The sequence below is a fragment of the Gallus gallus genome, chromosome 4 (assembly GCF_016699485.2).
Source record: "Gallus gallus isolate bGalGal1 chromosome 4, bGalGal1.mat.broiler.GRCg7b, whole genome shotgun sequence".
Lineage (NCBI taxonomy): Eukaryota > Metazoa > Chordata > Aves > Galliformes > Phasianidae > Gallus > Gallus gallus.
In genome coordinates, this window is record NC_052535.1 from 39,605,691 (window position 1) to 39,626,944 (window position 21,254).

The 21,254-nt window shown below is 42.7% G+C and overlaps 1 long non-coding RNA gene across 2 annotated transcripts in view; it reads left to right on the forward strand.

The window, feature by feature from the left end:
• The first annotated feature begins 665 nt into the window (after positions 1-665).
• LOC107051752 overlaps positions 666-21,254 on the forward strand; it is a 48,665-nt gene continuing 28,076 nt past the window's right edge. Inside the window, exons 1-3 of one of the 2 annotated variants that reach the window (XR_005859473.2) lie at positions 666-16,713; positions 17,009-17,094; positions 19,264-19,367. This is a non-coding gene — a long non-coding RNA (uncharacterized LOC107051752). Of the gene's footprint in view, positions 17,095-19,263; positions 19,368-21,254 lie in introns of both variants that reach the window. The other variant, XR_005859472.2, reaches the window with a different exon arrangement.

A 21,254-nucleotide genomic window follows, 5' to 3' on the forward strand; every position in this document is an offset into this window, starting at 1 on the left:
TAAAGGAAGGGGTAAAATTAAATTTGGAGTTAAGTTCTGATAGCATAGCTTCAACGTGTAATGGTAACAACAGTTCTGGGAAGCAGTGTGCTGCTGATTGTAGTCTCTGCAGTTTGATTTCCTTCTGCTGCTCAGTGGAGTGAGGTACATACCTGTACGCTAGTCTATGTTAGGCTGATGGAACGGAAAATGTCGGTGTGACTATTTGCTTATGAGGGGTTTTGTTTCTTACTATGCTGACTCGTCCTGGCTACGGTGAGAGTTTTGCCAGGGTTTATGCTGCAGAGCAGATCTTCAAGAGCCTGTAATCTGTTGAAATAAAAAAAAATCCAGCCTAACCTTCCCTCCTGACCTGTGAGCCCAGCACGGAGCAGTTGTACAGTTAAAATCCTTATTTTAAGTGCTTTCTAAGCTAGATTACCGGGACAGCTGCTGATGTTTGCACCTGCAAGTGTTTTTCTGGGGAAGGGTTTGATAGAGTGGTGCTGTGAGTCGTGGTGGGAAGAGGCAGCAGCGTGGCACAGGGATGCCAAATGTCATGTGTGTGGTGCAGGTCAGAACTATTGAGTATCCAAAGCAGCTAAACTGATTCAGTTGCTTTGATAGCAAAGCGACTGCTGAGACTGCCAAGTAAATAATTAATTTCCAGCACATATTTGGCTCTCGTGGCTGGCAGCCACCTTTGTTTCATGGACCATAACTGGTTTGCACTAAAAGGCTATAGCAGAAGCTTTTAAATGGAAATTAACAGGCACGTTAACTTTTAGCATGCAAATAATCTGCCTTCTTTGAAAGGTTGTGTGTGTGTATTTACAGAGCAAAACACTGTGGCGAGCCCTGCCTCGCTTGTGTTTTGTGTAGAGAGATCAAGAAGACCACTCTTTGACTGGTGTTCATAGTTGCATGGCAAAGCTACTCATTCATGTTGAGATGGCCTTATAGTGAACAAGGTATGTATGTGCAGGGAGTGTTCTTTTAAACTAGAGACGTGGGGGTAATAGGTTGTCACTGGAGTGCTTTGGGTGTGCCTCCTCTATGCCTTTGGCTCTGAAGAGGGAAGAGATAGCAGGGCTGGTGTAAGCAAAGAAGGAAGTGCATGGATGTATGTGTTTGGGTTTCAGTCCCTTGCCTGCCACCTGAAAAAGTATCGGTTCTACCAACTTGTTTAAAGAGATGTTTTGGTCAGTCCTGCCCTCTTTTTCATTTCTGAACTCTGGCAAACAGTTGTTACGTGTCTGTGGTCCTTGCCACCATTGTCAAATAGAGCACTGATAAAAAGAAGCAATCAAACCAACAAAAAACCCACAACCTCAACTTCCCATACTCTGGGATCTGATGCTCTGTCTTTTCCTCATCCCATGCCTTTTGTGCCTGTGGACTCTTAGTACAGCACCAAAGGAGAAGAAACAAAACGATAGTGAGAACTTGATAATACCCATCTTGCCTCTGATTCCCCTCACGCTCTGTCACAGCTCTACCAAAATGTAAGATGTCTAAGAGTTATTTGTGGATATGCTAGCTGGTGCCTCAAATCTTAGGGAGCCCCTTAAAAATTTATACATTTCTGATAGAAAGCAGGTAGTTGTGTGAGCCAGCTAAAGCCATGCTTACTTTATTATGGAGAAGTGGCAGTGAATGCAGTATAGCTTGCAGTATCCAAGAGGGATATATACTCACCTGTGATTAACCTTTCTTGGCCATTAAATGTCACAGTTGGTGCGTATACATTGAGCAGAAAGAATATATATTTGTCAGTAAAAAGGTGACTGAATGAAAGAAGTCATGAAATGACATTTTTCAGTAGGTTTGTCATAGCTGGAGCGTGGAGGAAAATTGCTTTCTGTAAATCTTGGCCCAACAGAACAAAACACACATTTCTTTCCAGTTGGGAAGCCATACTCATAGACATAATGGAAGCACTGTGAGCTCTGACTTTTTCAAACTCTGATAGAAACCAATCTGCAATCTTGACAGATATGATCTTTTGCAGGATGCACTGTTCATTTACAGCAGCTAGAGACCTCAATTAATTTATGAGTGAGGACAGCAGGCTGTGAACTCCCCAGCTCAGCCTAGGTGGAGATGTCCCTGTCTGAATTTATGTTCAGGTAATTTAAAAAGATTTATACAAAGCTTTTCTTTCATTTTGAGAGTAGATTAAAATTCTAATGGAAACCATTTGTATGCATTTGTTGAATTGAATAATATTTATTGCTGTATGAAAAGGAGAAAGGGGAAAAAACGGAAGAAACACTGAAAAACTTTGCTAGCAATGAAGTTAGTGAGGCAGGAATAAGTAAGTATGGAGGCAGAAACAACCTAAACCAGAAAGAAATATTTAGTAGAGCCTGTAGAAAACCTACTGTTTTATAAAAACATGATGAAAGCAATCTACACCTGTTTCTGAAGAGACAGAAAATAGGATGCTACCCAGTGTGTTTCGTCTCTCTGTTCCTTAATCGAGCATTTCCTTAACGCTTGAAAAGAAAACAGCTTCATTGTGGACATGATGATTACAACTCAGAACATGCCCTCTCACTCTGGTAGCAGAGTGATTTTTTTGTGGGGTGTCAGAAAGAGCTGTTCCTTTACTCTTGGAATGAGTTTCTGAAAGCTTGCAGGTGACTGTAGAGCAGAAATTCTGTTGAAGTGGGAGATGTTATAGGGCATATGCATTTGGACCTAGTTAACTCATCATCTTTGTTCCAATATGATTATTTGCATTGCAGGAGTTGGACTAGATGACCTTAAGGGTCTCTTCCAACTCAAACAATTCTATGATTTTCGTTGGGTCATGGTTTTGGATTTTCTTTTGATGGAGTAATTTACAAACAGCAGCCATCACGCAGGAGCTAGTACCTCATGACTCTACACAAGAGGACCAATAAGCTAGAAGAATATTCCTCCAAGAATTACTTTAATTTTACTTAGTGGTTGACTTGTTGGAGGTGTGATCGATAGTTAACCAGAAAGAATTTTGTATGAAAATGAGTAGGTAAATATTTGAGCTGTCCTTGAAAAGACTGCTTGATGAGATTAATTTACTTTCATTAGCTGACTTGGTAAAGAGAATATATGCTCTCTCATGCTATTGACAGTGCACACAAATGCACGGGTATCTTCCCTGTGCTTCTCAGAGCCTGGATCCTCTTTGCACATCTGAATGCAGAGGTGAATTGTTGGCACTGTGCTGATACAACAACAGAGAAGTAAATGTTGTGAAGGCCTGCAATGAGTTCACATTGTCCGGCTGTCAAGCTATGGGCAGCAGAACAGATGAAGGGATGCAAGAATGAAAGGTACTAGCACAGGAGGTGTCCACTCCCTGTAGGATTCTGGGATGGGCTGTGGTAGGTAAGATTTGAAAACATTAATTCTGTATGGTCTTAAATTATCCTTGGAGATGTGTATTTGCCCTGCAATGCTCAAAATATCTGCTGGGAAACCAATATCAATTAGTAAGTTATCGTGTTTCTTTGAGTGTTCCTCCTGCCAAATCTGCGAATTGAAGTCTCAAGATAAAGTGACTCTTGATAAATATCTGGATTACAAATGAAGAACTAATGCAGAATATAGACATCCTAAAACAGTCAGGGCTCCTTATGATAATATTAATGTGTTTTCAAGCTTAGTCAAATTAAACATAGAACCGATATCTGAATTATGTTAAATAGTAACTTAGCTATAACTTCACTGACGCTCTCTTAATTTCTAATAAGAGTTGCATTACAAAAAGCAGTTGCTGCAGAGCTTAGAGTAATAGGACTGTTATCATCAGTTTCTAAAATACCAGACAAAAAGATTAAGCACAATTGTTTAAATTGTATCCTTATTTTGATGAGCTTCTTTTTTTCTACAGAAAGGTAAAAGTAGGTTATTTCTTCAGATAATAGAGCACCTACTATGGATTTTTCAGAGTGAAGCAACTCATACTCAGTTTGATTCCTGTGTCCTAACTCTTAATGGCACTACTCAAGCAGCTGCTAATTTTGAACAGGATATAAGAATTGAGTACTTGATGAATTACCAGACAGTCAAACTATCTAAAAGCATTTCTTTTTAAGGCTATCGTGGCAAAAGCATGCACAAATCACTATTCCTTTATTGTATGGCTCTCCAGAATGTAAATCTTTTCCCTCTGCCTTTTATCTTGAGTTACATTTCACTGAACTATACAGGGAATTTTTGGGGGGTGGGTGGATGTAAATTAATACATTGCATTTTCCTTCCACACGCATTCTTCATTGCCTTTAGGGATTTCATTTGACAAAGGCCTCGCTAATGGAAATGCAAATTTTCTACCTGTCACAGAGTACTTTTGACTCTGCTGTTTGTCAGTGCAACACATTCCTCAAAAGCCTGGTTACTTTGTCTTCTCCGAAGCCAGGGGAATTGTGTCTGCGCCCACCAGGGCTCTGTTTGACCTAGCAGACGGTAAAGAACACATTTATGTAAATTTGCATGAGAAATATTGGCTTATTCAGTTCTCTGCTATAAATAAAAAACCACATGGATTGAAAGCCTTATTAAGCTTTGATTTATTATGGCCATTCATTCATTTCCTGCTTAGTAGTTTTGTTGCACTTTAATAGACAGCAACTTCTTTCATTTTCCAGTGATACATTAGTGTTTTTAGTTCTGATAATATTCCGTCTCATCTAATCTTATCTTTTGAGGGTAGTAGGAAACCATACATGTTAAAATGGAGAAGATTTGGACTATGTGATTTAGATTAGAAAACTTCCTTTGTCTGCACAGTTCCGCTCTGGGCAGAGCAGACGGCCTCACTGAATCTTTAGCAGGGGAACCATGCAGTGCAAGTATACAAACTCAGACTTCTGGGGCACTGAATAGAGAAATTAGACTTTTTCATATAAAATCTGGAAAAATAAAATGCTTCATATTCCCAGCGAGAGGAAAAACTTTTCGCTTTTATTTTTGAGGATTTGTCCTCTTATTACGACCTTCACCTCAGCAGCCCCAAGAGGGCTGTGCTTTGGGCAAAACAGTGAAGTGGAAACCTCACGGCTTTTAGGAAAGCTGTAAAATTCCCAGTGATGAGGGATATCCAGGAATTTGTGTGCTGTATGTTTAGTCCGGCATGGCAGTACTAACAGAATATGTCTGAATAGTTGTCAGCCAAGTTTGACAGCCTTCCCTTGTGAACTTTCTAGTCTAAGCAATATGTCCTGTTCTGTTTTCTAGCTCTTCTCCCCTTTAGAGCAATGCTCTTGTGTAATCACATTGCTTTTATTTATCCTGCCTTCTATTTTCTCATTTAGTTTTGCCCAGTTCTTTTCTTTTCTGGAAGGCTCTGCTTATTCCTGTGAAACCGTAGCGTTTCTTCACCTCCGTCGTCCTTGAGTGTTGCATCCTGACCCACTCATCCTTCTCTAGTGCCCTCTGCACGGCCTCTCTCACTCACTGTCTGGGCTCCTTCCCAGAGGGGAAGGACAGGCTTTCCTCCTCTGACACAGCTTGGCGCTGGGGTGAAGGAAGTAGAGGAACTCACGGCTGGTGCTAATACCTCACCTCGGTAACTTCTGCGGCTGATGTTTTCTGCATTCAGAACACGTTGCTGTGGGGCCCTGTTAAAAAAGGAAATGCCTGGTGTTTTTCCTGCCCAAAGCCAGGTATTTCTTGCTGGCATTGCCTAAATTCCCGCTCCTGACTGTAATAAAAAGAATAAAGGAGCTGAATGTCCATCACATGTGGAAGTATCTTCTTGCTTGCACAAATCTTATGCTACAAGAGACAACAAAAGATTTAACCACTTGCTTTTCTCACTTGATGGTGATCTTTGCAAGCGTGTTCTTCCCTCTGCACGAACCAGAGCAGACTGGCAGCAGCCACTGTTTCTAGACTGCTCTTTCTGCAAAGAGACATTTCTTCTGAAATGGATGATGCTTTCGGAGGCTGGAACTGCAACAAAGTATTTACTTAGCCATAGAGATCATAATGTTCCATGGTTTATTTGAATTATTAAAATGCAATACTGCACGATAATCATTATTGCGCAGCTTCAGAACACTTACTGACAATGTGGTCTTGGCAAAGTAAGCACTAGTCTTTTTAATGGATGGCTGTTGCAACAGAGGAGGGGAAACCTGTGTTTCAGACTAAACTGTGCTTTCCAAAGGAGCAAAAGGTATCGATTGTAATATCGATTCCATACGGATTTTTATTGTTGCTTTATATTTTTAAAATAACTTCCCTCCCATCCTCTCTTAACAGATCAGATGTCACTTCACTTTTCTTTCCTTGAAATAACACTGGAAGCAGACTGTTGACAGCTTTGGGCTTCTGCACAGTCAGCAGTATGGGGGAACAGTATAGACATGAGCAAAAGTCAAACGGTCTCTCTGGAGCTCCAACCCATTAAAACAATTGCTAAGGGCGCAGGAGCACAATAAACATCTGCGGTTTGTCTCCCCAGCATACCGCATGCCTTTCAGTTTCCCTCTGCTTGGAAATGGACTTGAGTTGTCTGATTGGACCCAGATGTGAAGTCGCAGAGTCCAAGGCTTTTCAGAGCTTAGGTTTTGGTTCCAGGCTGAGGCTGGGAGGAATTGTAAAGTTAGGTTCCAGATCAGCACTTCCTCAGATCTGAGACCGTTTTAACAGTCCTCTTAATTTCTGGCTCTGCTCTGCTAGGAACTGCATCTCTGTGAGCACGCCAAGCTGCAAGGCAGTCCCCAGTGCTCACTGGGACCAAATGCTCCAGTGAAGGAAATCAGCACCTTCACAAATCACCCAGTGCTGACTGTCTTACTCATGGGTCAGTAGCAGTGACTTCTTGCTTTATTAGCTCGATTTTATGACAAAATATGTATTCCTATTTTATTTTTAAGAGAGATTGTACCAAGGTTGGTGTCATTTAGGTTGCTAAAATATTTAGAAGGCAACATCTTTTTATGCAAATACTTATTTAGTCATTGGACTACAGAAAACAAGATCTTTCAGTTACAGAACTTTAGTGTCTCCATGATGACCAGCCAGCTGTCTAGATGGGTTTAACAAAAAGAAAAATGAACCAAAACTTTGTAGAGCTGATTTGGTAGAATCCAACACAGATCTGTTGGATTTAGGGAAAAAGACTTCTTTTTTTCCCTAACAAATATCACTTACTGGTAATTCAGCCTGAAGGATGAAATGTACTTTAGAGGGTTAAGCAGAAAGGAAACAATTGACTTGTTACTTTAAATTAATTTAAACTATTTGAGCAGAAGAGATGGGAACAAAGATGTTGCAGTAACTTAATAGCATGGTAAAGGTAAATCATCCAGCGTTCAATTTACTTGTAACTGTGTGCTTGTGCATCGCGATGGAGGGTGAACACAGTCTTGTTAGCAATAATGATATTACTCTTAAGTCTTTGCTTAAACACTTCATAGAGGGGGAAAAGAGAGATAAATAACATCCAAAATAGATTGGAATAGCAAGCAACAGTTGTAACTGAGCGCCTCACTCTGCATATGCTTCTGTTCAAAAAGCACAAAGCGGAGATGGTAGAAGGGAACACAAACCCTTTCCAAGTTGGCGCTGTGTTTCTTTAATCAGTTAGAAGATTATTTCAATGCAACACAATCACAGGCTTAATTTCCTGGACACTCACTTGCGTGCAATGTGATGGTGAGGGAGAACACACTAAGAGGTGATGAGAAAGGCAATAGGAGGAATGCACTACAGCTGGTAGATAACTTGCATTTTAGAAAAGAAAGCATGCTATAAGAACAGTGCTGTAGCTGGGGAAGGAATGAATAAATGGATGCACGTATTATCTGTATGGGGGGGAATGGCCAAAAGGAAGAAATGGAATCATGGGGGGTTTCTTCTAGGGAGAGTGGACAGGGCATGGACATTAGGGGTTGGGGATGCTGCAACAGAGCGTGGCTGAAACATGGATAGCAGTCCTGGATGAACAGTGTCACAAGAGGTGTTGTCCACAGGAGGCTTAAATAACCTGAATAGCAAAGCTGGGTGTCTGCCTGCTTTGAAGATGCATGCCAAGTGCTGCAGTTCTGCCAGGCAGAGCTTGTGTATCTTTCTGGTCACAGACTGGAGATGGTGCTGGAAAAGAAATAGTGAATAATCCCAGAAGGAAACAGAGTAAGGGTAGAGAAAGCAAAGCAATTTAACATCATTTTTATTCTAGAAAGTGCTCTGCGTAGATACTGTTTAATTGCAGATCTGAATTCTGATGAACTGTCATCAGAAGAAATAGAAATAATAGAAATAAAGGAAAGAGATCTTAGGACTAGTTCTGGGTGCCTGGTGCAGAGAGGAGATGGGGCCTGTTCACACCTGAGTGGTGAGGGGTTGCGGGGGCCTTGGCAGCACAGTGGAGACGTGCTGATGTGTGCAGGGAGGGGAATGGCAGTGCTCTGGCAGGGCGAAGGCAGCATGTGAGAAGGCTGACCCACATGGGATGAGTTACTGCCTGATGGCTCCCAGCTGGGGTACTTGAGGAGACTGTGATCTGACCTAATCAGATGCCTGGCACCTTCTATCTCTGCCGTGTGCAGAAAGACGACCCTCTCTGCCAGCGACGCAGAGGATCAGGAGTGATGAGAATGCCTTTTACAAACACAGTCTGGGCAGCATGTGTAATTCTTTTTGTTGGCTCTCAGTGGCATTACCTTGAATATGAGGAAATTAAGGAGAAAAATTGCTATGAGCTTTGTAGGCCCTTTATCGCTTTAATCTCTTCTTCTCTCTGCTTTCTCTTTTCCTGTCTCTTGTCATCCATCTTTGTAGAGACAGTGACCAAGTTAATCTAAACAACAATTCAGATTTGTTAGCAATTGATTTGATTTCTGCTTTCAGAAACTGTTTGAAATCATCTAAATGCATTATTTCAAGCAGGACTAAGTTTTCGATGCAATTTCTGAAGCAGCCAGAGCAAGAATTCAACAGATCTATGGGTCCTAAGGAAGAGAAAAAAAAAATACCTTGAATGTCTATGGGATGGAAAAGTAGGCTATAATTTCTGAGATCCCTTTTAGAAGGACACAAGAGAAGGGCAAGAAAGATGACAGCCTGGAGCACGTGACCTTACAGAAATTTGGCGTGGGGTTTGTTATGGCTTGGTATTGTAAAAGGCTCTACAGATACTGGCTGAGCCTACTGGATGGTTAGTGCAGAGCCTGCAAGGGCTGTTTGTGTTAAGTTGTATTGATTGCTTCGTGTATAATTTAATAAAGTTGAAGCCTGCTTGCTTTCTTTGTAGCTATACGCTGCATCTGTCCTTGTTGGAGTGTTCCCATGGCAATCGTGGGCTGGATTTTTATTAGTTTGATTTACTCGATAAATAAATAGAAAAATAAAACAAGATAATTACCCAACAATGAATAGCTATCATATGAACAAAGTGAAAACTACACCAAAGACCACTGGCAATAGGTGACACTTCTAATTTAGAAGTAATGCAGAGGTTTCCAGCATAATTTTTCCGACCTTCATTGGCCCTTCCTTCATTAGGTGTCAGACCCTGTTGCTTATACGAGTTTCACTGCATACAAAAATGTCTTTCCTGGCTTCTCACATTCATAGCGTTGTTATTGTTTTTTTAAGTAGTGGCTGTAGTTTTGTGCTCTCCTACTACTTCATCTGAACAGTTACCCTTGCAGGGAAGAAACCTCCCTCCTCTTTCCCCTGAGGAGTGGAAGGAAAGCCTGTGCTAATAAAGCAAACATCTCTGCTTCACCTGAAGTTTGCTCTCCTAACAGACTGTTCCATGAACACACGGGCAGGCTGCTAACAGTGCCCAAACCACTCAGAAAGCTGCATTGCCAGAAGATACAGAGAGCTGATTAGGATACTGATAGCCTCGGGGCAGTTGGAAACACAACAAAAGCTTTTGGAAGGAGTACTATGGCACAGGTTCTCATGGAAGTGTGTTATGCCCTGTCCCCGGAGGTGTTCAAGGCCAGGTTGGATGGGGCCCTGGGCAACCTGGTCTAGTAAATGGGGAGGTTGGTGACCCTGCCTGGCAGGGGGGTTAGAGATTCATGATCCTTGAGGTCCCTTCCAACCCAGGCCATTTTGTGATTCTGTGCTTCTGATTCTGTGAGGGAGGACTAGGCAGGAAGAACTTGATAGTAAGCTTGAAAGGACTCATATATGATACTTAATATTTAGAAGCATAGGTCACTTCTTTTACGATGTGTTTGAAGCAGTTTTCAGCACGCAGTTTATAAATGATGGGAGACTGGGCCTCTGCTATAGCAGAACAGCATTTGGCTCAGCTCAGAATGGGAGAGCTGTAAATGTGGCAGTGCATTCAGTGCTGACAATAAAATTTGACATGGGCTTCCTCAAGTACTCGCTTTAAGGTCTGAGAGCCCCTGACAGCTCCCCATTGCCCAGATCACTCCAACAACCAGTGGAAAACTAGAGGATCTTTGTTGTGACTTTTGATACCCTTGGGACAGGAGGTACAGAGCAGAAGTGACTGTTTCTGAGTGGAGTCGGTCCCTGCTGGCTGCAGGGTACTTGTGTTTCAGTCAGGGACCATTTAAAATCCTGAACTTCCGTCAGCTTTCGTATAAACCAACAGGACAAGAAAAATATTTCTCCTGAATGTTCAAGGCACTACTAATCAGAACCTGCTATGCAGGATGCACCCAGTGGTGTTCAAGCAGCATACTAAGCTATGCTTTTAATCAGAAGTAGATAGTTATCCCTTTGAAGATCTCTTTCTTTCTTTTTTTTTTTTTCCTCCAGAGGGTCTCATACAAGTGCAAAACTTTGTAGGAGCATCTGCTGAATGGCTTAAGACATGCCTAAGTATGGAAAGCATCTAAACTGATGTTTGGAAACTGCCTTGAAAGCTCACTGAAAGGCAGCTATAATACAACCTCATGTTTGTGGCTCTTACAGGGAATCGTAGATCCTGTCTCAAATCTTATTTGTTTGAGAGTTACATCAGCTCTTAAATCTTCCACTGCTGTTAGTGGGTATGTTTTTAAAATCAGTTCTCAAATGTCAGCTCCTTTGTGAAGAAAGATTCCCATGATGGCAGCCTGTTCCCACCATTAGAACCATAGAAACTGGAAGGCCTGGGGTCTGTTTCTTGACTCTGCTTTTGGCCTGCTGTTGCTTGCAACTCTTATAATCTCTCTGTAAAATGGGGATAAAGCTTGACTTCTTTTGTAAAATGTTATGAGTGCTTCAAAGCCAGATGTTTCAAAAGAACTAAGTTTTATTAAGAAGCTCGGCTGTTCTCACCTGCTTCTCTCCCCTGCAGTGTGAAATATTGCAAGACCTGTGGCCTTGGAAAGTACGTAGACTCTCTCATGAGCCTATCATTGCAGCTTCTGGGGCCAGCCTGCCTGGCAGGAGCTGTGAACAGTGGGCTAGTAATTGTATAATTTCACGGTAGGAAACTTCCCCCTACTGCCTAGGGTAATAGCTTAGACAAATACTGTTCTAGAGTTACTAACAGCCCAAATAAGTTTAGGAAGGGCACAGCGATCAGTTTCATCATGGCTTTCCCCAATAGGATTGTGAGAATCTGTCCTAAAATAAATGGGAAGAAAGGTCTCAGGTGTTTCTTCTTAGTCTGGGCAAGTAGTAAGTGCTCTATCTGGCATGCAGATCATCAGGAAACCATTAGCAAGATTTGTTTGCTGGTCTTGTGAGCATGTGGTGCATAGGTCTTCTCAGCCATTTGCAAAATGCTTGGGAAAAGCTTGGTGGCTTGGATATGCTTATCTGCTTATCTCCCACTTAGGAGGCTTGTAAATGACAAGCAGAAGTTTGTAGTCTTGCTGAGAAGGTGGGACAGCCCCTTACAAGTCACAGAGCCCTGCTGCTCTCTGGCTTGTGCAGATATGCTAGGGAGAGAAAACAGTGTGCAAGGGGCAGATGGAGAGGATGTCCTGTGTGGTTTGTCTGCTTGCACAGTCAGGCCTTCTTCCCTGCACTAGTCCTTGTGATATTGCCTGCTTTGTGCCACACTGAGGAACTGAGGCTTTCTTTCCGGCCACTTTCCTTGCTAGCCATGAAGGAAGCTTTATTTTATTTAGCTAACATTCTCTTCTTTAGCTGGTACTTTTAAAATATATTTATTTGTTTTCAGCCTTTCTTTTTGTCTCCTAATCAGGGCTGTTCCCCACTGTGCTGAGGCTGCCTGCATCAATGTTTCTGGGAGCCTGGCTGCTTTTGTACTTTACCTGTGCCCGGGCATTGGATATATACCACAGCATCAACTTGAGTATTTATTTTTGCTCTTCCTGAGCAAATCCCTTTGGAGTTCTTAAGCCTGCAGTGTGATGCTCAGAAACTGTTTCCCCAGGAAGCGATGTTAAGAGTCACTTTGAGCAGAGCATAAAGCTGGGTGGCCTTCTGCATCCTCCAGGTCCCTTTACGTGCCAGGGGCTCCTGGTTTGGAAGACAGTACAAAGCCTAGGTTACACTGTTTGGTCCATCCTCTGTACTGTCTCCATCGTTCCTTCCTGTTAGGAAAACGTTTGTGCTACAGATTGCATAAACACCTTAGTAGTGAAGGTATTGAGTTGGGATATACTCAAATGTGAATCACTAGGCTGTTCACATAAACTGGTAAGCAGTGGGAGATTTAAAAAAAAAATAAATCTGCATCTTGTAGTAAAAACTTCTAACCCTACAACACAATCCAGGAATCTGAGTGGAGAGCATGTCAAATTCTAATTGGTCTTATCAATTTTGTACGGTATAAATATTTTGACAGATAGAACAGTTTTGATCAAAGGTTGTATAAATCCATTCAGTCTCAGCAGCTGAACCAGTGTGAACCCTCTACTGGGGCCTCTGTCACCTGAATTCCTATGCTACAGTTAAAACCTACACCTTCTATATGTAGGTGTACTTTTATTTGAGCTCCTGTGGCTGTGTGTTTTGGTGGGCTGAGGCATGGTGTGATCTGATGTAAAGCGTGGGCTGCAAAACCCGGGCTCACCAGCATTCCTTAACTATGGGTTGTCAGATCTACATCTCCCCGTGTTTGTCAGCTAGTGACACATCTGTAGCATTTTGGCTGAATGTTCCTTGTTTGCTCTGACTGAGAAATAAATAGAACTTTGAAAAACAAATGGCGCTGCTTTATTGAGCTGCGGTGATTTATGCACATGTCAATGGGAGTGAGGAAAAGCAAATCTCTTCTGCTTGCAGATATTTTAGGTTTCTGTTTAATAACAGCCTAGGCCAACTGCTTTGAGGGCACTATTCTGTTTCTTGGGTTGTTGAAAGCACTTGGCCTTGTGCCTCGCAACACCACATGGGGTATGTCTTAATAGATCTGAAAGGTATGGCATGCTGTGACTTGATTTTATTTACATTTATGTAAATATTGCCATGTTTATTTTAAAATGACTGAACTTCTGCAGTTGCAGCTCCAGGGTGGTAAAGGTCGCTGAAAGGACAGTTAGGTTCCTATTGTCTCAATCTGGAAGACTTCACTTAAAATCATGCGGTTTGTTATTTCTCACTTTGCTGAGCTCATCCAGTGAAATTGCTCTGTTGTATTTCCTGCTTTTTTCTGACTCTAGTTGGCTTTCCCGTGGCAGAATGACAGCTAACAGAGCTCTGGATAATATGGGGAAAAAAATGTGATTCTAAGGAAAAAATTAAACTTTGCAGTGTGTTTTCTTTTATTTAACTGCAACTCCTCAAGCTCATAACTGACTGTGTTGGATGCCTGTGTCTGTAACATCAGAGCTTCGTCTAGAAAGGACAACTTAAGTAGTCAGAAAAGGGAACTTTGAGGCACTACAGGTGTAATGAGATAAGTCAGTTTCTGGCTTATTGTGTAGTGCTGGTCAGGAATTTTCTGTCAAAATGTTTTTCTTCTCTCATCAGGATCCACAGATTTGACAGCTGTTAGTGGAAATGTACCTATCAGTTTTGGCAGGCAAGCCTTCTCACGCAGGAGACAGAATCTCTGGAGAGGTGCAGCCGACTGCCTGAGGAGCATCCCACTCGCCCTGGTGCAGCTGGCAGCCCTCCCTGGGTCCTTGGGGACTTCTGCCAGTGCTCCACCAACCTGGAGACCTGAACTTCCATTCCTGGTAGCTCAGATGGGTAGAGCTCCTGGCTGCTATTGATGTGGTGTCTCCATCTCCAGGTATAACTATTTTGTGTTCAGCTAAGAGATTAAATATTTATTGGGCTGGAGAGGGTGCAGGTAACAGAAGTTGTTAGAGGACGACCACTTAAACTGATACTGGTCAGTGAGGTCCTGTCTTTTTCTCTCCTTTGCATGAAACCTGGCTGCCTGTTCCCATCTTCCCATCTTCCCACTTGGGAAACAGTCATGCTGATCTCACGCTACCTGCAGGCATGGCAGAGAACCAGGCTCCATGGGGAATGAATCTTGGAGAGAAGAACAAGCTTACTTCTCTGTGTATTTAGGTCCTCCGAGTGGCTCACAACAGGACCAGTTGTAAATAAGTGCTGGTACATATGATAGGAGTCTTTGGCTGGAAAGAGATGGAAGAAAGGCATATGATTATGCCTTTGGCTAGCAGCAGGCCATTAGAAAGATCTAGCTACAGCACCTCTACATCCCTTACTTGGGATGCGTATGGCTGTACTTGTGTATTCAACCAGTCTTAGAGGGATGCTTACGTATATACGTTGTTGCCAGTTATCAGGTTGGCAGGTGTACTGAAAACATAAAACCTGGAGGCTCAGACTCCTGACTGTAGACGCATACAGCCTGGCTGTGTGCCCTGATTAATAGACAAGTGGCTACTTTGGGTTGTCTCACTCTCTCCTTGTGATTTCCCCCACTGGAAGACTGTAAAGATCTCCAGATTTCATCCAGGTATGGAATAATGAGATTCACCCTCAAAATGCCACATACCTACCTCTATATAACCTTCTCTTCTGCAGCCCTCTTATTATTGTTCTGCTGCTCTCTAAAACTAAGCCACAAGAGCAGACTTCGCAAATGGCTTTAGACTTGTTTCCCCAGAGGTTTCAGTGTAGTGCAGCTGACCTTGCCCTGAGCCAGCAGAGCCTATTCATCAGGACTGTGCCCAGCGTCTCATCTGCATTGTGTCCTGTCCCCCACCAGCTGCTATGAGCTGAAGTCTGTATCCACTAGTGCACAAGGAGTTGAGTGGGTTTAATTCTATTGCATAAGGCTGGCTGGCACTGCCATTTAAAATATGTCCTTTTTAAAAGATAGTTAAGTGAGATTTTTCTATAGTCTATGTGTGAGGGTGAGAGCCTTTTGGCTTCCAGGCACAGGATGCAGAGAGATGCTTAGGAAGGTAGCAGGTATTTTGACTGGTTCATTGCTAATTATTGCTTCAGTAAACAACAGCTGTTCAGATGCAGCTCAGCTTCTTGCTTTGAAAAGATTACAGTGCCCAAACTGTAGTCTCATATTATTGAAAAAAGAAAAAAAAAATGTTATAATCATTTCACTCCCCTACTGCTACAGATTTTATGGGCCTTGTAGTGCGCTGTTATGTCAGGCATATTAATTGCTAGTGAGTTGATGTTAAGCAAATGGAACAGCTTTGTGCAGCGTTTGGACACTCGGTTATAGACAGTTTAACAGCAGTCTTCTGGAGAGGCTCTGCATTAGTCTTAGATTATTTCTCAGCACTAGAGGAATGGCTCTTTCAAAGTAACTATAAAATGAACCGTTGCTGCCATGCAATCGCAGTAATAAGCTGTTAAGGTACCTTGCGAAGCATGAGGTCAGAGGCAGTGTGTTCTTCCAGCCACCCAAGAAGCGTAATAGCAACTAATTAGCACAGCTCCTTCAGAGGCTATTGCTATTGTAACAGGAGGAAAGAAATGCAAGAAATTCCACACAGGATAGGGGGAGGCTACTGTTGCTATCTGCCCTTTAGATGACGGAGTTGTTGGTATTAACTTAGCCGAGGGTGAAGGCCTGACCTAGCGCAGCGCTGAGTGTCACTGATGTGCTCTTGCCACTGAAAAGAAAAATGGCCCTGTTCCCTGCTCCATGCAGCTTCTGCCCTTCTGTTTTCTTCCCGAGGAGCAGGATTTATAGGGGCATTCGATTTGATTTATGGAGGAGTGAAATCACAAATTAACCGCCCAGGCACACGCTTTGCAGCACAACGCCACACAGCCCTTCCTCTCCTCCTTCCCCGCCGAGCTGCCGTTACCCCACAGCAGCTGGCTGGGCAGTCGGCCTGGTGTTTGAGTTTGCCGCTGCGGTGCCCAGCCAGCCCGGGTGCCAGGCACCACGGTGGCTTCATGCAGGGCCATCCCCCTCCAGCTTACACCCAGAGAGGCAGCCGGAGCTCTGCTCTGAATCTGAAGCAGTTGATCTAGTGATTTCTTTTATTAATTAATTTATTCAATGTCGTGGTATCTTAAGGTTGTGGTTCTTTGCCATTTCATTTCATTTTACGGATCTGTTTTCTCGAGAACCCCGTCTCGGCGAGCTGGGGGCCGTGCCGTCCTCCCCGAGCCGCTAAAATGGCGGCCAAGGCGCTCCGCGCCGCCCCGCGGGCCGCTCTCCCCCTTCCCGCCAGGGGGCACGCGAGCCACGGCCGCGCCGCGCTGAGGGGAGACAGGCCGGGCCGCCCGCTGAGCCGCTGCCACCGCTGCTGCGGTCCGGAGCTCAGGCACCGCGTCAGGGCCGTGCACCCGGACGAGGAGCAACACGCTCGGGGCTTGGAGCGCCCTTTAATCTTTCCTCTCTTACAGTAGGAGCTCCAGTGCGAAGTGAGGAAGGAGCCAGGAGTGAGCAATTTCCTATCGGTTGTTAGTTGTGAAGTAGACTAAATAGGTCAGCAGTCTGCCTGCATGCAAGCTTGTCCTAGAGCTGCTGCGGGCATCAGCTCTTCATTTTGCACCAAGTAATGACTAGCTGTTGTCGTCCCGCCTTCACCACAGCTCTCAGAGCATGAAACACCTGGGAAGGAGCGGGGAGAGTCAATAATTGAGGGCAGCGTATGCTCAGGGCAAAGTGCAGTCACTGTTGGCATAGACAGGATTTGTCTTTTTTTTTTCCTTTCTTTTTTTTCCTTAACCTAAGCACCGCCTCTGGATACCTTGGAGACACAAACAGGTGGATTGGAAGTACTGGCTCCTGCTCTGTTCATGAAAAGAATGTAATGGAAAGTGAGTTTCTTTTAGTTAGTTTTAATAATCAGCTGCAATAAGGAGTATGTGGAAACCAAAGAATGATTTTTAAAAAAGCTATGACCCCACACTGCCTGTTTAGAAGGGTGGGGCTTTTAGAGTTGTTTTTTTGTTGGCTTCGGGGTATTTCAGGGTTGGAGAAGGGTGAGGTATAAAGGAAGACAAACCCTAACCTCTGGCCTGATGTTTGCCGGAGTCAGAAAGTTTCCACGTTAGAGTCTGCTGTGGGATTGAGCGGGCCGTGCTGTCATCCAGCCAAACTGCTATCGCCAGCAGCCCTCTAATGGAGTAATTCCAACAACCTTTTTGGTTTTGCCAGAAGCTTCTGGAAAATTCTTCCCCCATGCTTTGTGCTAGGAACCTTCCCTTGTGCTTCGTTTGGTACTGAATGTGCATTTATCAGAAACACATGCCTGGCCGCTGCTTCCACCTCCCACATTTCGAAGCACTTTACTGCGCCATGGTTTTTTTTCCTCTGGAGGCACTTACGGTGTATTGTCAACGCATCCATTGGCACTTTTTTTTTTTCTTTTTTCTTTTTTTTTTTTTTTTCTGCTGAGCTGTTTAAATCTTTTCCTTTTCCTGAAGCTGGTTTTTCTTTTTCTTTTTCTTTTTTTTTTCCTCCTAAGCCTGAGAGTTATTTGTGATGTCTCCATGTGCACACTCTCCAGGGCTTAACAGCTTCTTCACAACGCATACACCAGAACTGTATGCAAGAGTAGTGCTGCCAGTGCCATATGCAGAGATAACATTGCTTCCCCGTTTCCCTTGTTTAACAAGGCCGGTAATCTCATTAAGCTTCTCCACCCCAATGAGCTCTTCCTTGCCACCACTGTTGTGCTGGAATCTCACGATGAGTTATTTATCTATTATGCGCTCCTCATTCTTTCCAGTCCTTACTTTCTTGTAGGCTGCTACATACCTTTCATAGTGAGATTTGCATTTTTTATTCTGAGGTCTTTTACTTCTGGAGTCGCCTGTATTAAAAAGCATTTTGTTTGAATGGGCTCACTTCAGCGAGTGATCCTTATTGTTCTGTATGACTGCTCTGTCCCAGCCGTTATTTGCCACTCCATCAATTTTTGTCATCTGCAGATGTTAGCATCGCTAATTTTTTTTATATGTACTACTCTGTCATTGCAGAAAATGGGAAGTGGCACCTGGTCCCCATCTTATGGCCTTGTGTCCCCTCTCGTTCTTTCAGATTTGCCCCAGTAGTTCTTGTCAGTGAACACAGGAAGGGTTTTTTTTACAGCATCAAGTGGCATGCCTATGGTCATTTTCAGATTTTAATTCTTGAGCTGATTTCTCTATTAGTAGCTTTCCCTATGCTGTTTATTTTTCCTCCCCTATTCATTTATTTAAATTGAGGTGAGGTTAACTAGTCCATTAGATAGCCATTTGTGTCATTTCAATTTCAGATTTGTTCCTGGGCTTGGAATGTAGAACTGCTTCATTGTGTTGGGTTAGCAATTATTTCCCCCGTGCCTCTATAATGCATGGCACTCTCTGTGCTGTCTCAGACAGCTTAAGTGTGATTGAGTAACTAGAGCCAGCTGAAACATGTTGCCTTCCAGCCCTGTTCTTAGTTTCTGAACCTCTTCCTTTTCCTCCTGAATCCCAGAAGGCTTTATTAAGACAGCTTTGGGGGTGCCATTAATTCTAAGCTGCATAATTACCTTACTATGAGCTTTGACTCCATTTATAGTAGGAAAAAAGTGCTGTATGTTGCTAGAAATTTATATTCCTCAACATCAGAATTTACTCTTAGTAAATTAAAAAGTTTACTCCGTTTACTTAGGAATGTACAGTAATTAACAGCAGGAGAATTTACCTGCAGAAGTACTGAATACGATGATGTAGGTTTTGTGAAAACTTGATGCTCTAATGAGCCACGGTGTTGTTACACTTGTTCTTTGCTTCCCAAATTGCACATAAGACCCTGATATATTTTAAGAAAGGCAAGCTTTTGCGTTTCAGCACGCTTTGTTTAGAAGTGGGGAACAATATAATAATACTTATCTTTACTTGGGGGTTCTGTTTTAATGTCAGCCTTGTACCACCTCAAACTTGAATGTGTTTGTGAAGCTAGAAATCAGGCCAGGCTTTTTTTTTTTTTAATGTAATTTGTATTTTTTTTTTCTTAAGGAATATGTGTAAAGGATAATGCTGCTGAGCTGAACCTCGTGCCAGTATTTGTGTGACTGTGTGATACTGTGGGACTTCACTCTCACTGCTGCATTTCAGACCAGGTAAGGACACCTCTCTTTCTCTCTCCCTCTTCAGCTATCCCCAGCATATCTCAGTACTGAATCAGCCAGACTATGCCCGAGCATGTTCTTGGTCCTTTGTCACATTACACTGCTACCTGTGATGTCCAGTGTTGTATCATCTGATTAGGAGGTGGCATGGAAAACAAACCTTTGCACTGTATTTTCTCTGTGAAAAGTCCCAGACAGTTTTAGTGATCTAAAGCTGTGTGATTAGTTTTAGTGCAACAAATACTCTGTTTCCTGAGATGAAGAGAGGGGCTGCATTTTGTATGGGCTCTGTTCCTGAAGTAATTTCAAGTGCTGGTGTCCTTATTTACATTATTACTGAGGCTGAAAAAGGGCCACGAGGAAGGAGTGGAGCTTTACTATTGGTAGTGTTTAGACTGTTTTCTTAGTTCAAACGTAGGCACTCAGTTAAATTTTGCCTCACATGGTCATTCTGCCATGAAGATAAAAACTTCAGACAAAAAATTAAGAGTCTTAACTGCTGTCTTATCAGTTTCATGGCTGTCGATATTGTGTTCCTTCTTCCTAGGGGGATGACAGTTGGCACTTCCTTGTTAATTAACTACTTTTCGTTTTTGGCTTTATTTTTGATCAGCGAGCCCCAGAAACTTGTGTGTGCAAAGATCAATTTAATTTTATAAGCATGGCATATTTAGCACTTTGCACTAGCTGGCTGTAGCTGAGAAGCTGATCGGTCTGGTCAGTTTAGATGTGGCTTTGCAGTTGGGGATGATTTTACTGTGCCTGTGCTGTTCTGTTGATGCTGTGTGATGCTCTCTGGCTTATCTTTAACCCTGGCAGCTTTTAGTAAGCGTCAGATATGCAGCTTCTAATAAGCTGCTCAGAAACTGTTTCAAGTACATGTCTTCGCTTTGCATCTCCCATCCCCAAAGTCCTCTCCACTAGTCCTTCCTCTCAAAGGTTCTGAAGCTAGCCACGTGTATAGCTATTAACAGTAAACCAAGGTATTAACATTCTTAGATTTTTCTTTAAGTAAATAAGTAAGTGATGTGCCTTTAAGAGAATAGCATACAGATTCAAAACTGTGTTTTAATTCAGCAAGGTTTAAGCTCAGGAATTGAAGACAGAATTCAAACATTTTGTCATCTCAGATTCTCCGCAAATGAAGCCTATTCTCTCATAGACAGTCATTTTAAACTGTTATTTTATGCAGTGTTTCTTCTTTTACAGTCTTTCAGCCATCACTTTAAAAGTGCCTCTGAAGAGTGGCAGTGGTAACTGGCATTTTTTTCCTTGTCAAATGCAAATCTCTCACCTCCCAAGTGTGAACATACAAAGCTCTCTTACTGGCTTTTTTTAAAAAAAAAAAATAAAAAATTAGGGCACAGTTAGCTAAGCAGAGTGACCTGATTCATGCTGGATCAACATGTTATCAACTTGAGGTTGTCACTACAAAGTAAGTGTGGTGAAGTCTGCCTGTTCCAACTAAAATCAAAGCCATCTCCTGACATACGGTAGTGCTGAAGTCAGCGGTTTCTACGAAGTGGGTCTAAATGCAGATTGAAGGATCTCTTCGGTGTATAAGTGTAACTACCAATGCCAACCTAATTATTTATAATCAAATGTTTTTTTGTCGTATTTCTTACTCTGGAGGACACGAGACAAAACAGTTCTAATTGGTGAGTTTGTTTTTTTTTTTTTTTGCTCTTTGGCTTTTCTTTATCTACAAAAGATTTGACTTGGTGAAGTATGTTTAATGTTTTCTCTAAAGTAGGCCACCTTAGAGATCCCATGGAGTAATTCACTTTGCTGAGTTAGCAGACTAAGCCATTGGACAGGGGAGGGGGAAAAAAGACACAGCCGACTGTGAAGCAAATGAATCAATACCAGTGCAACTGG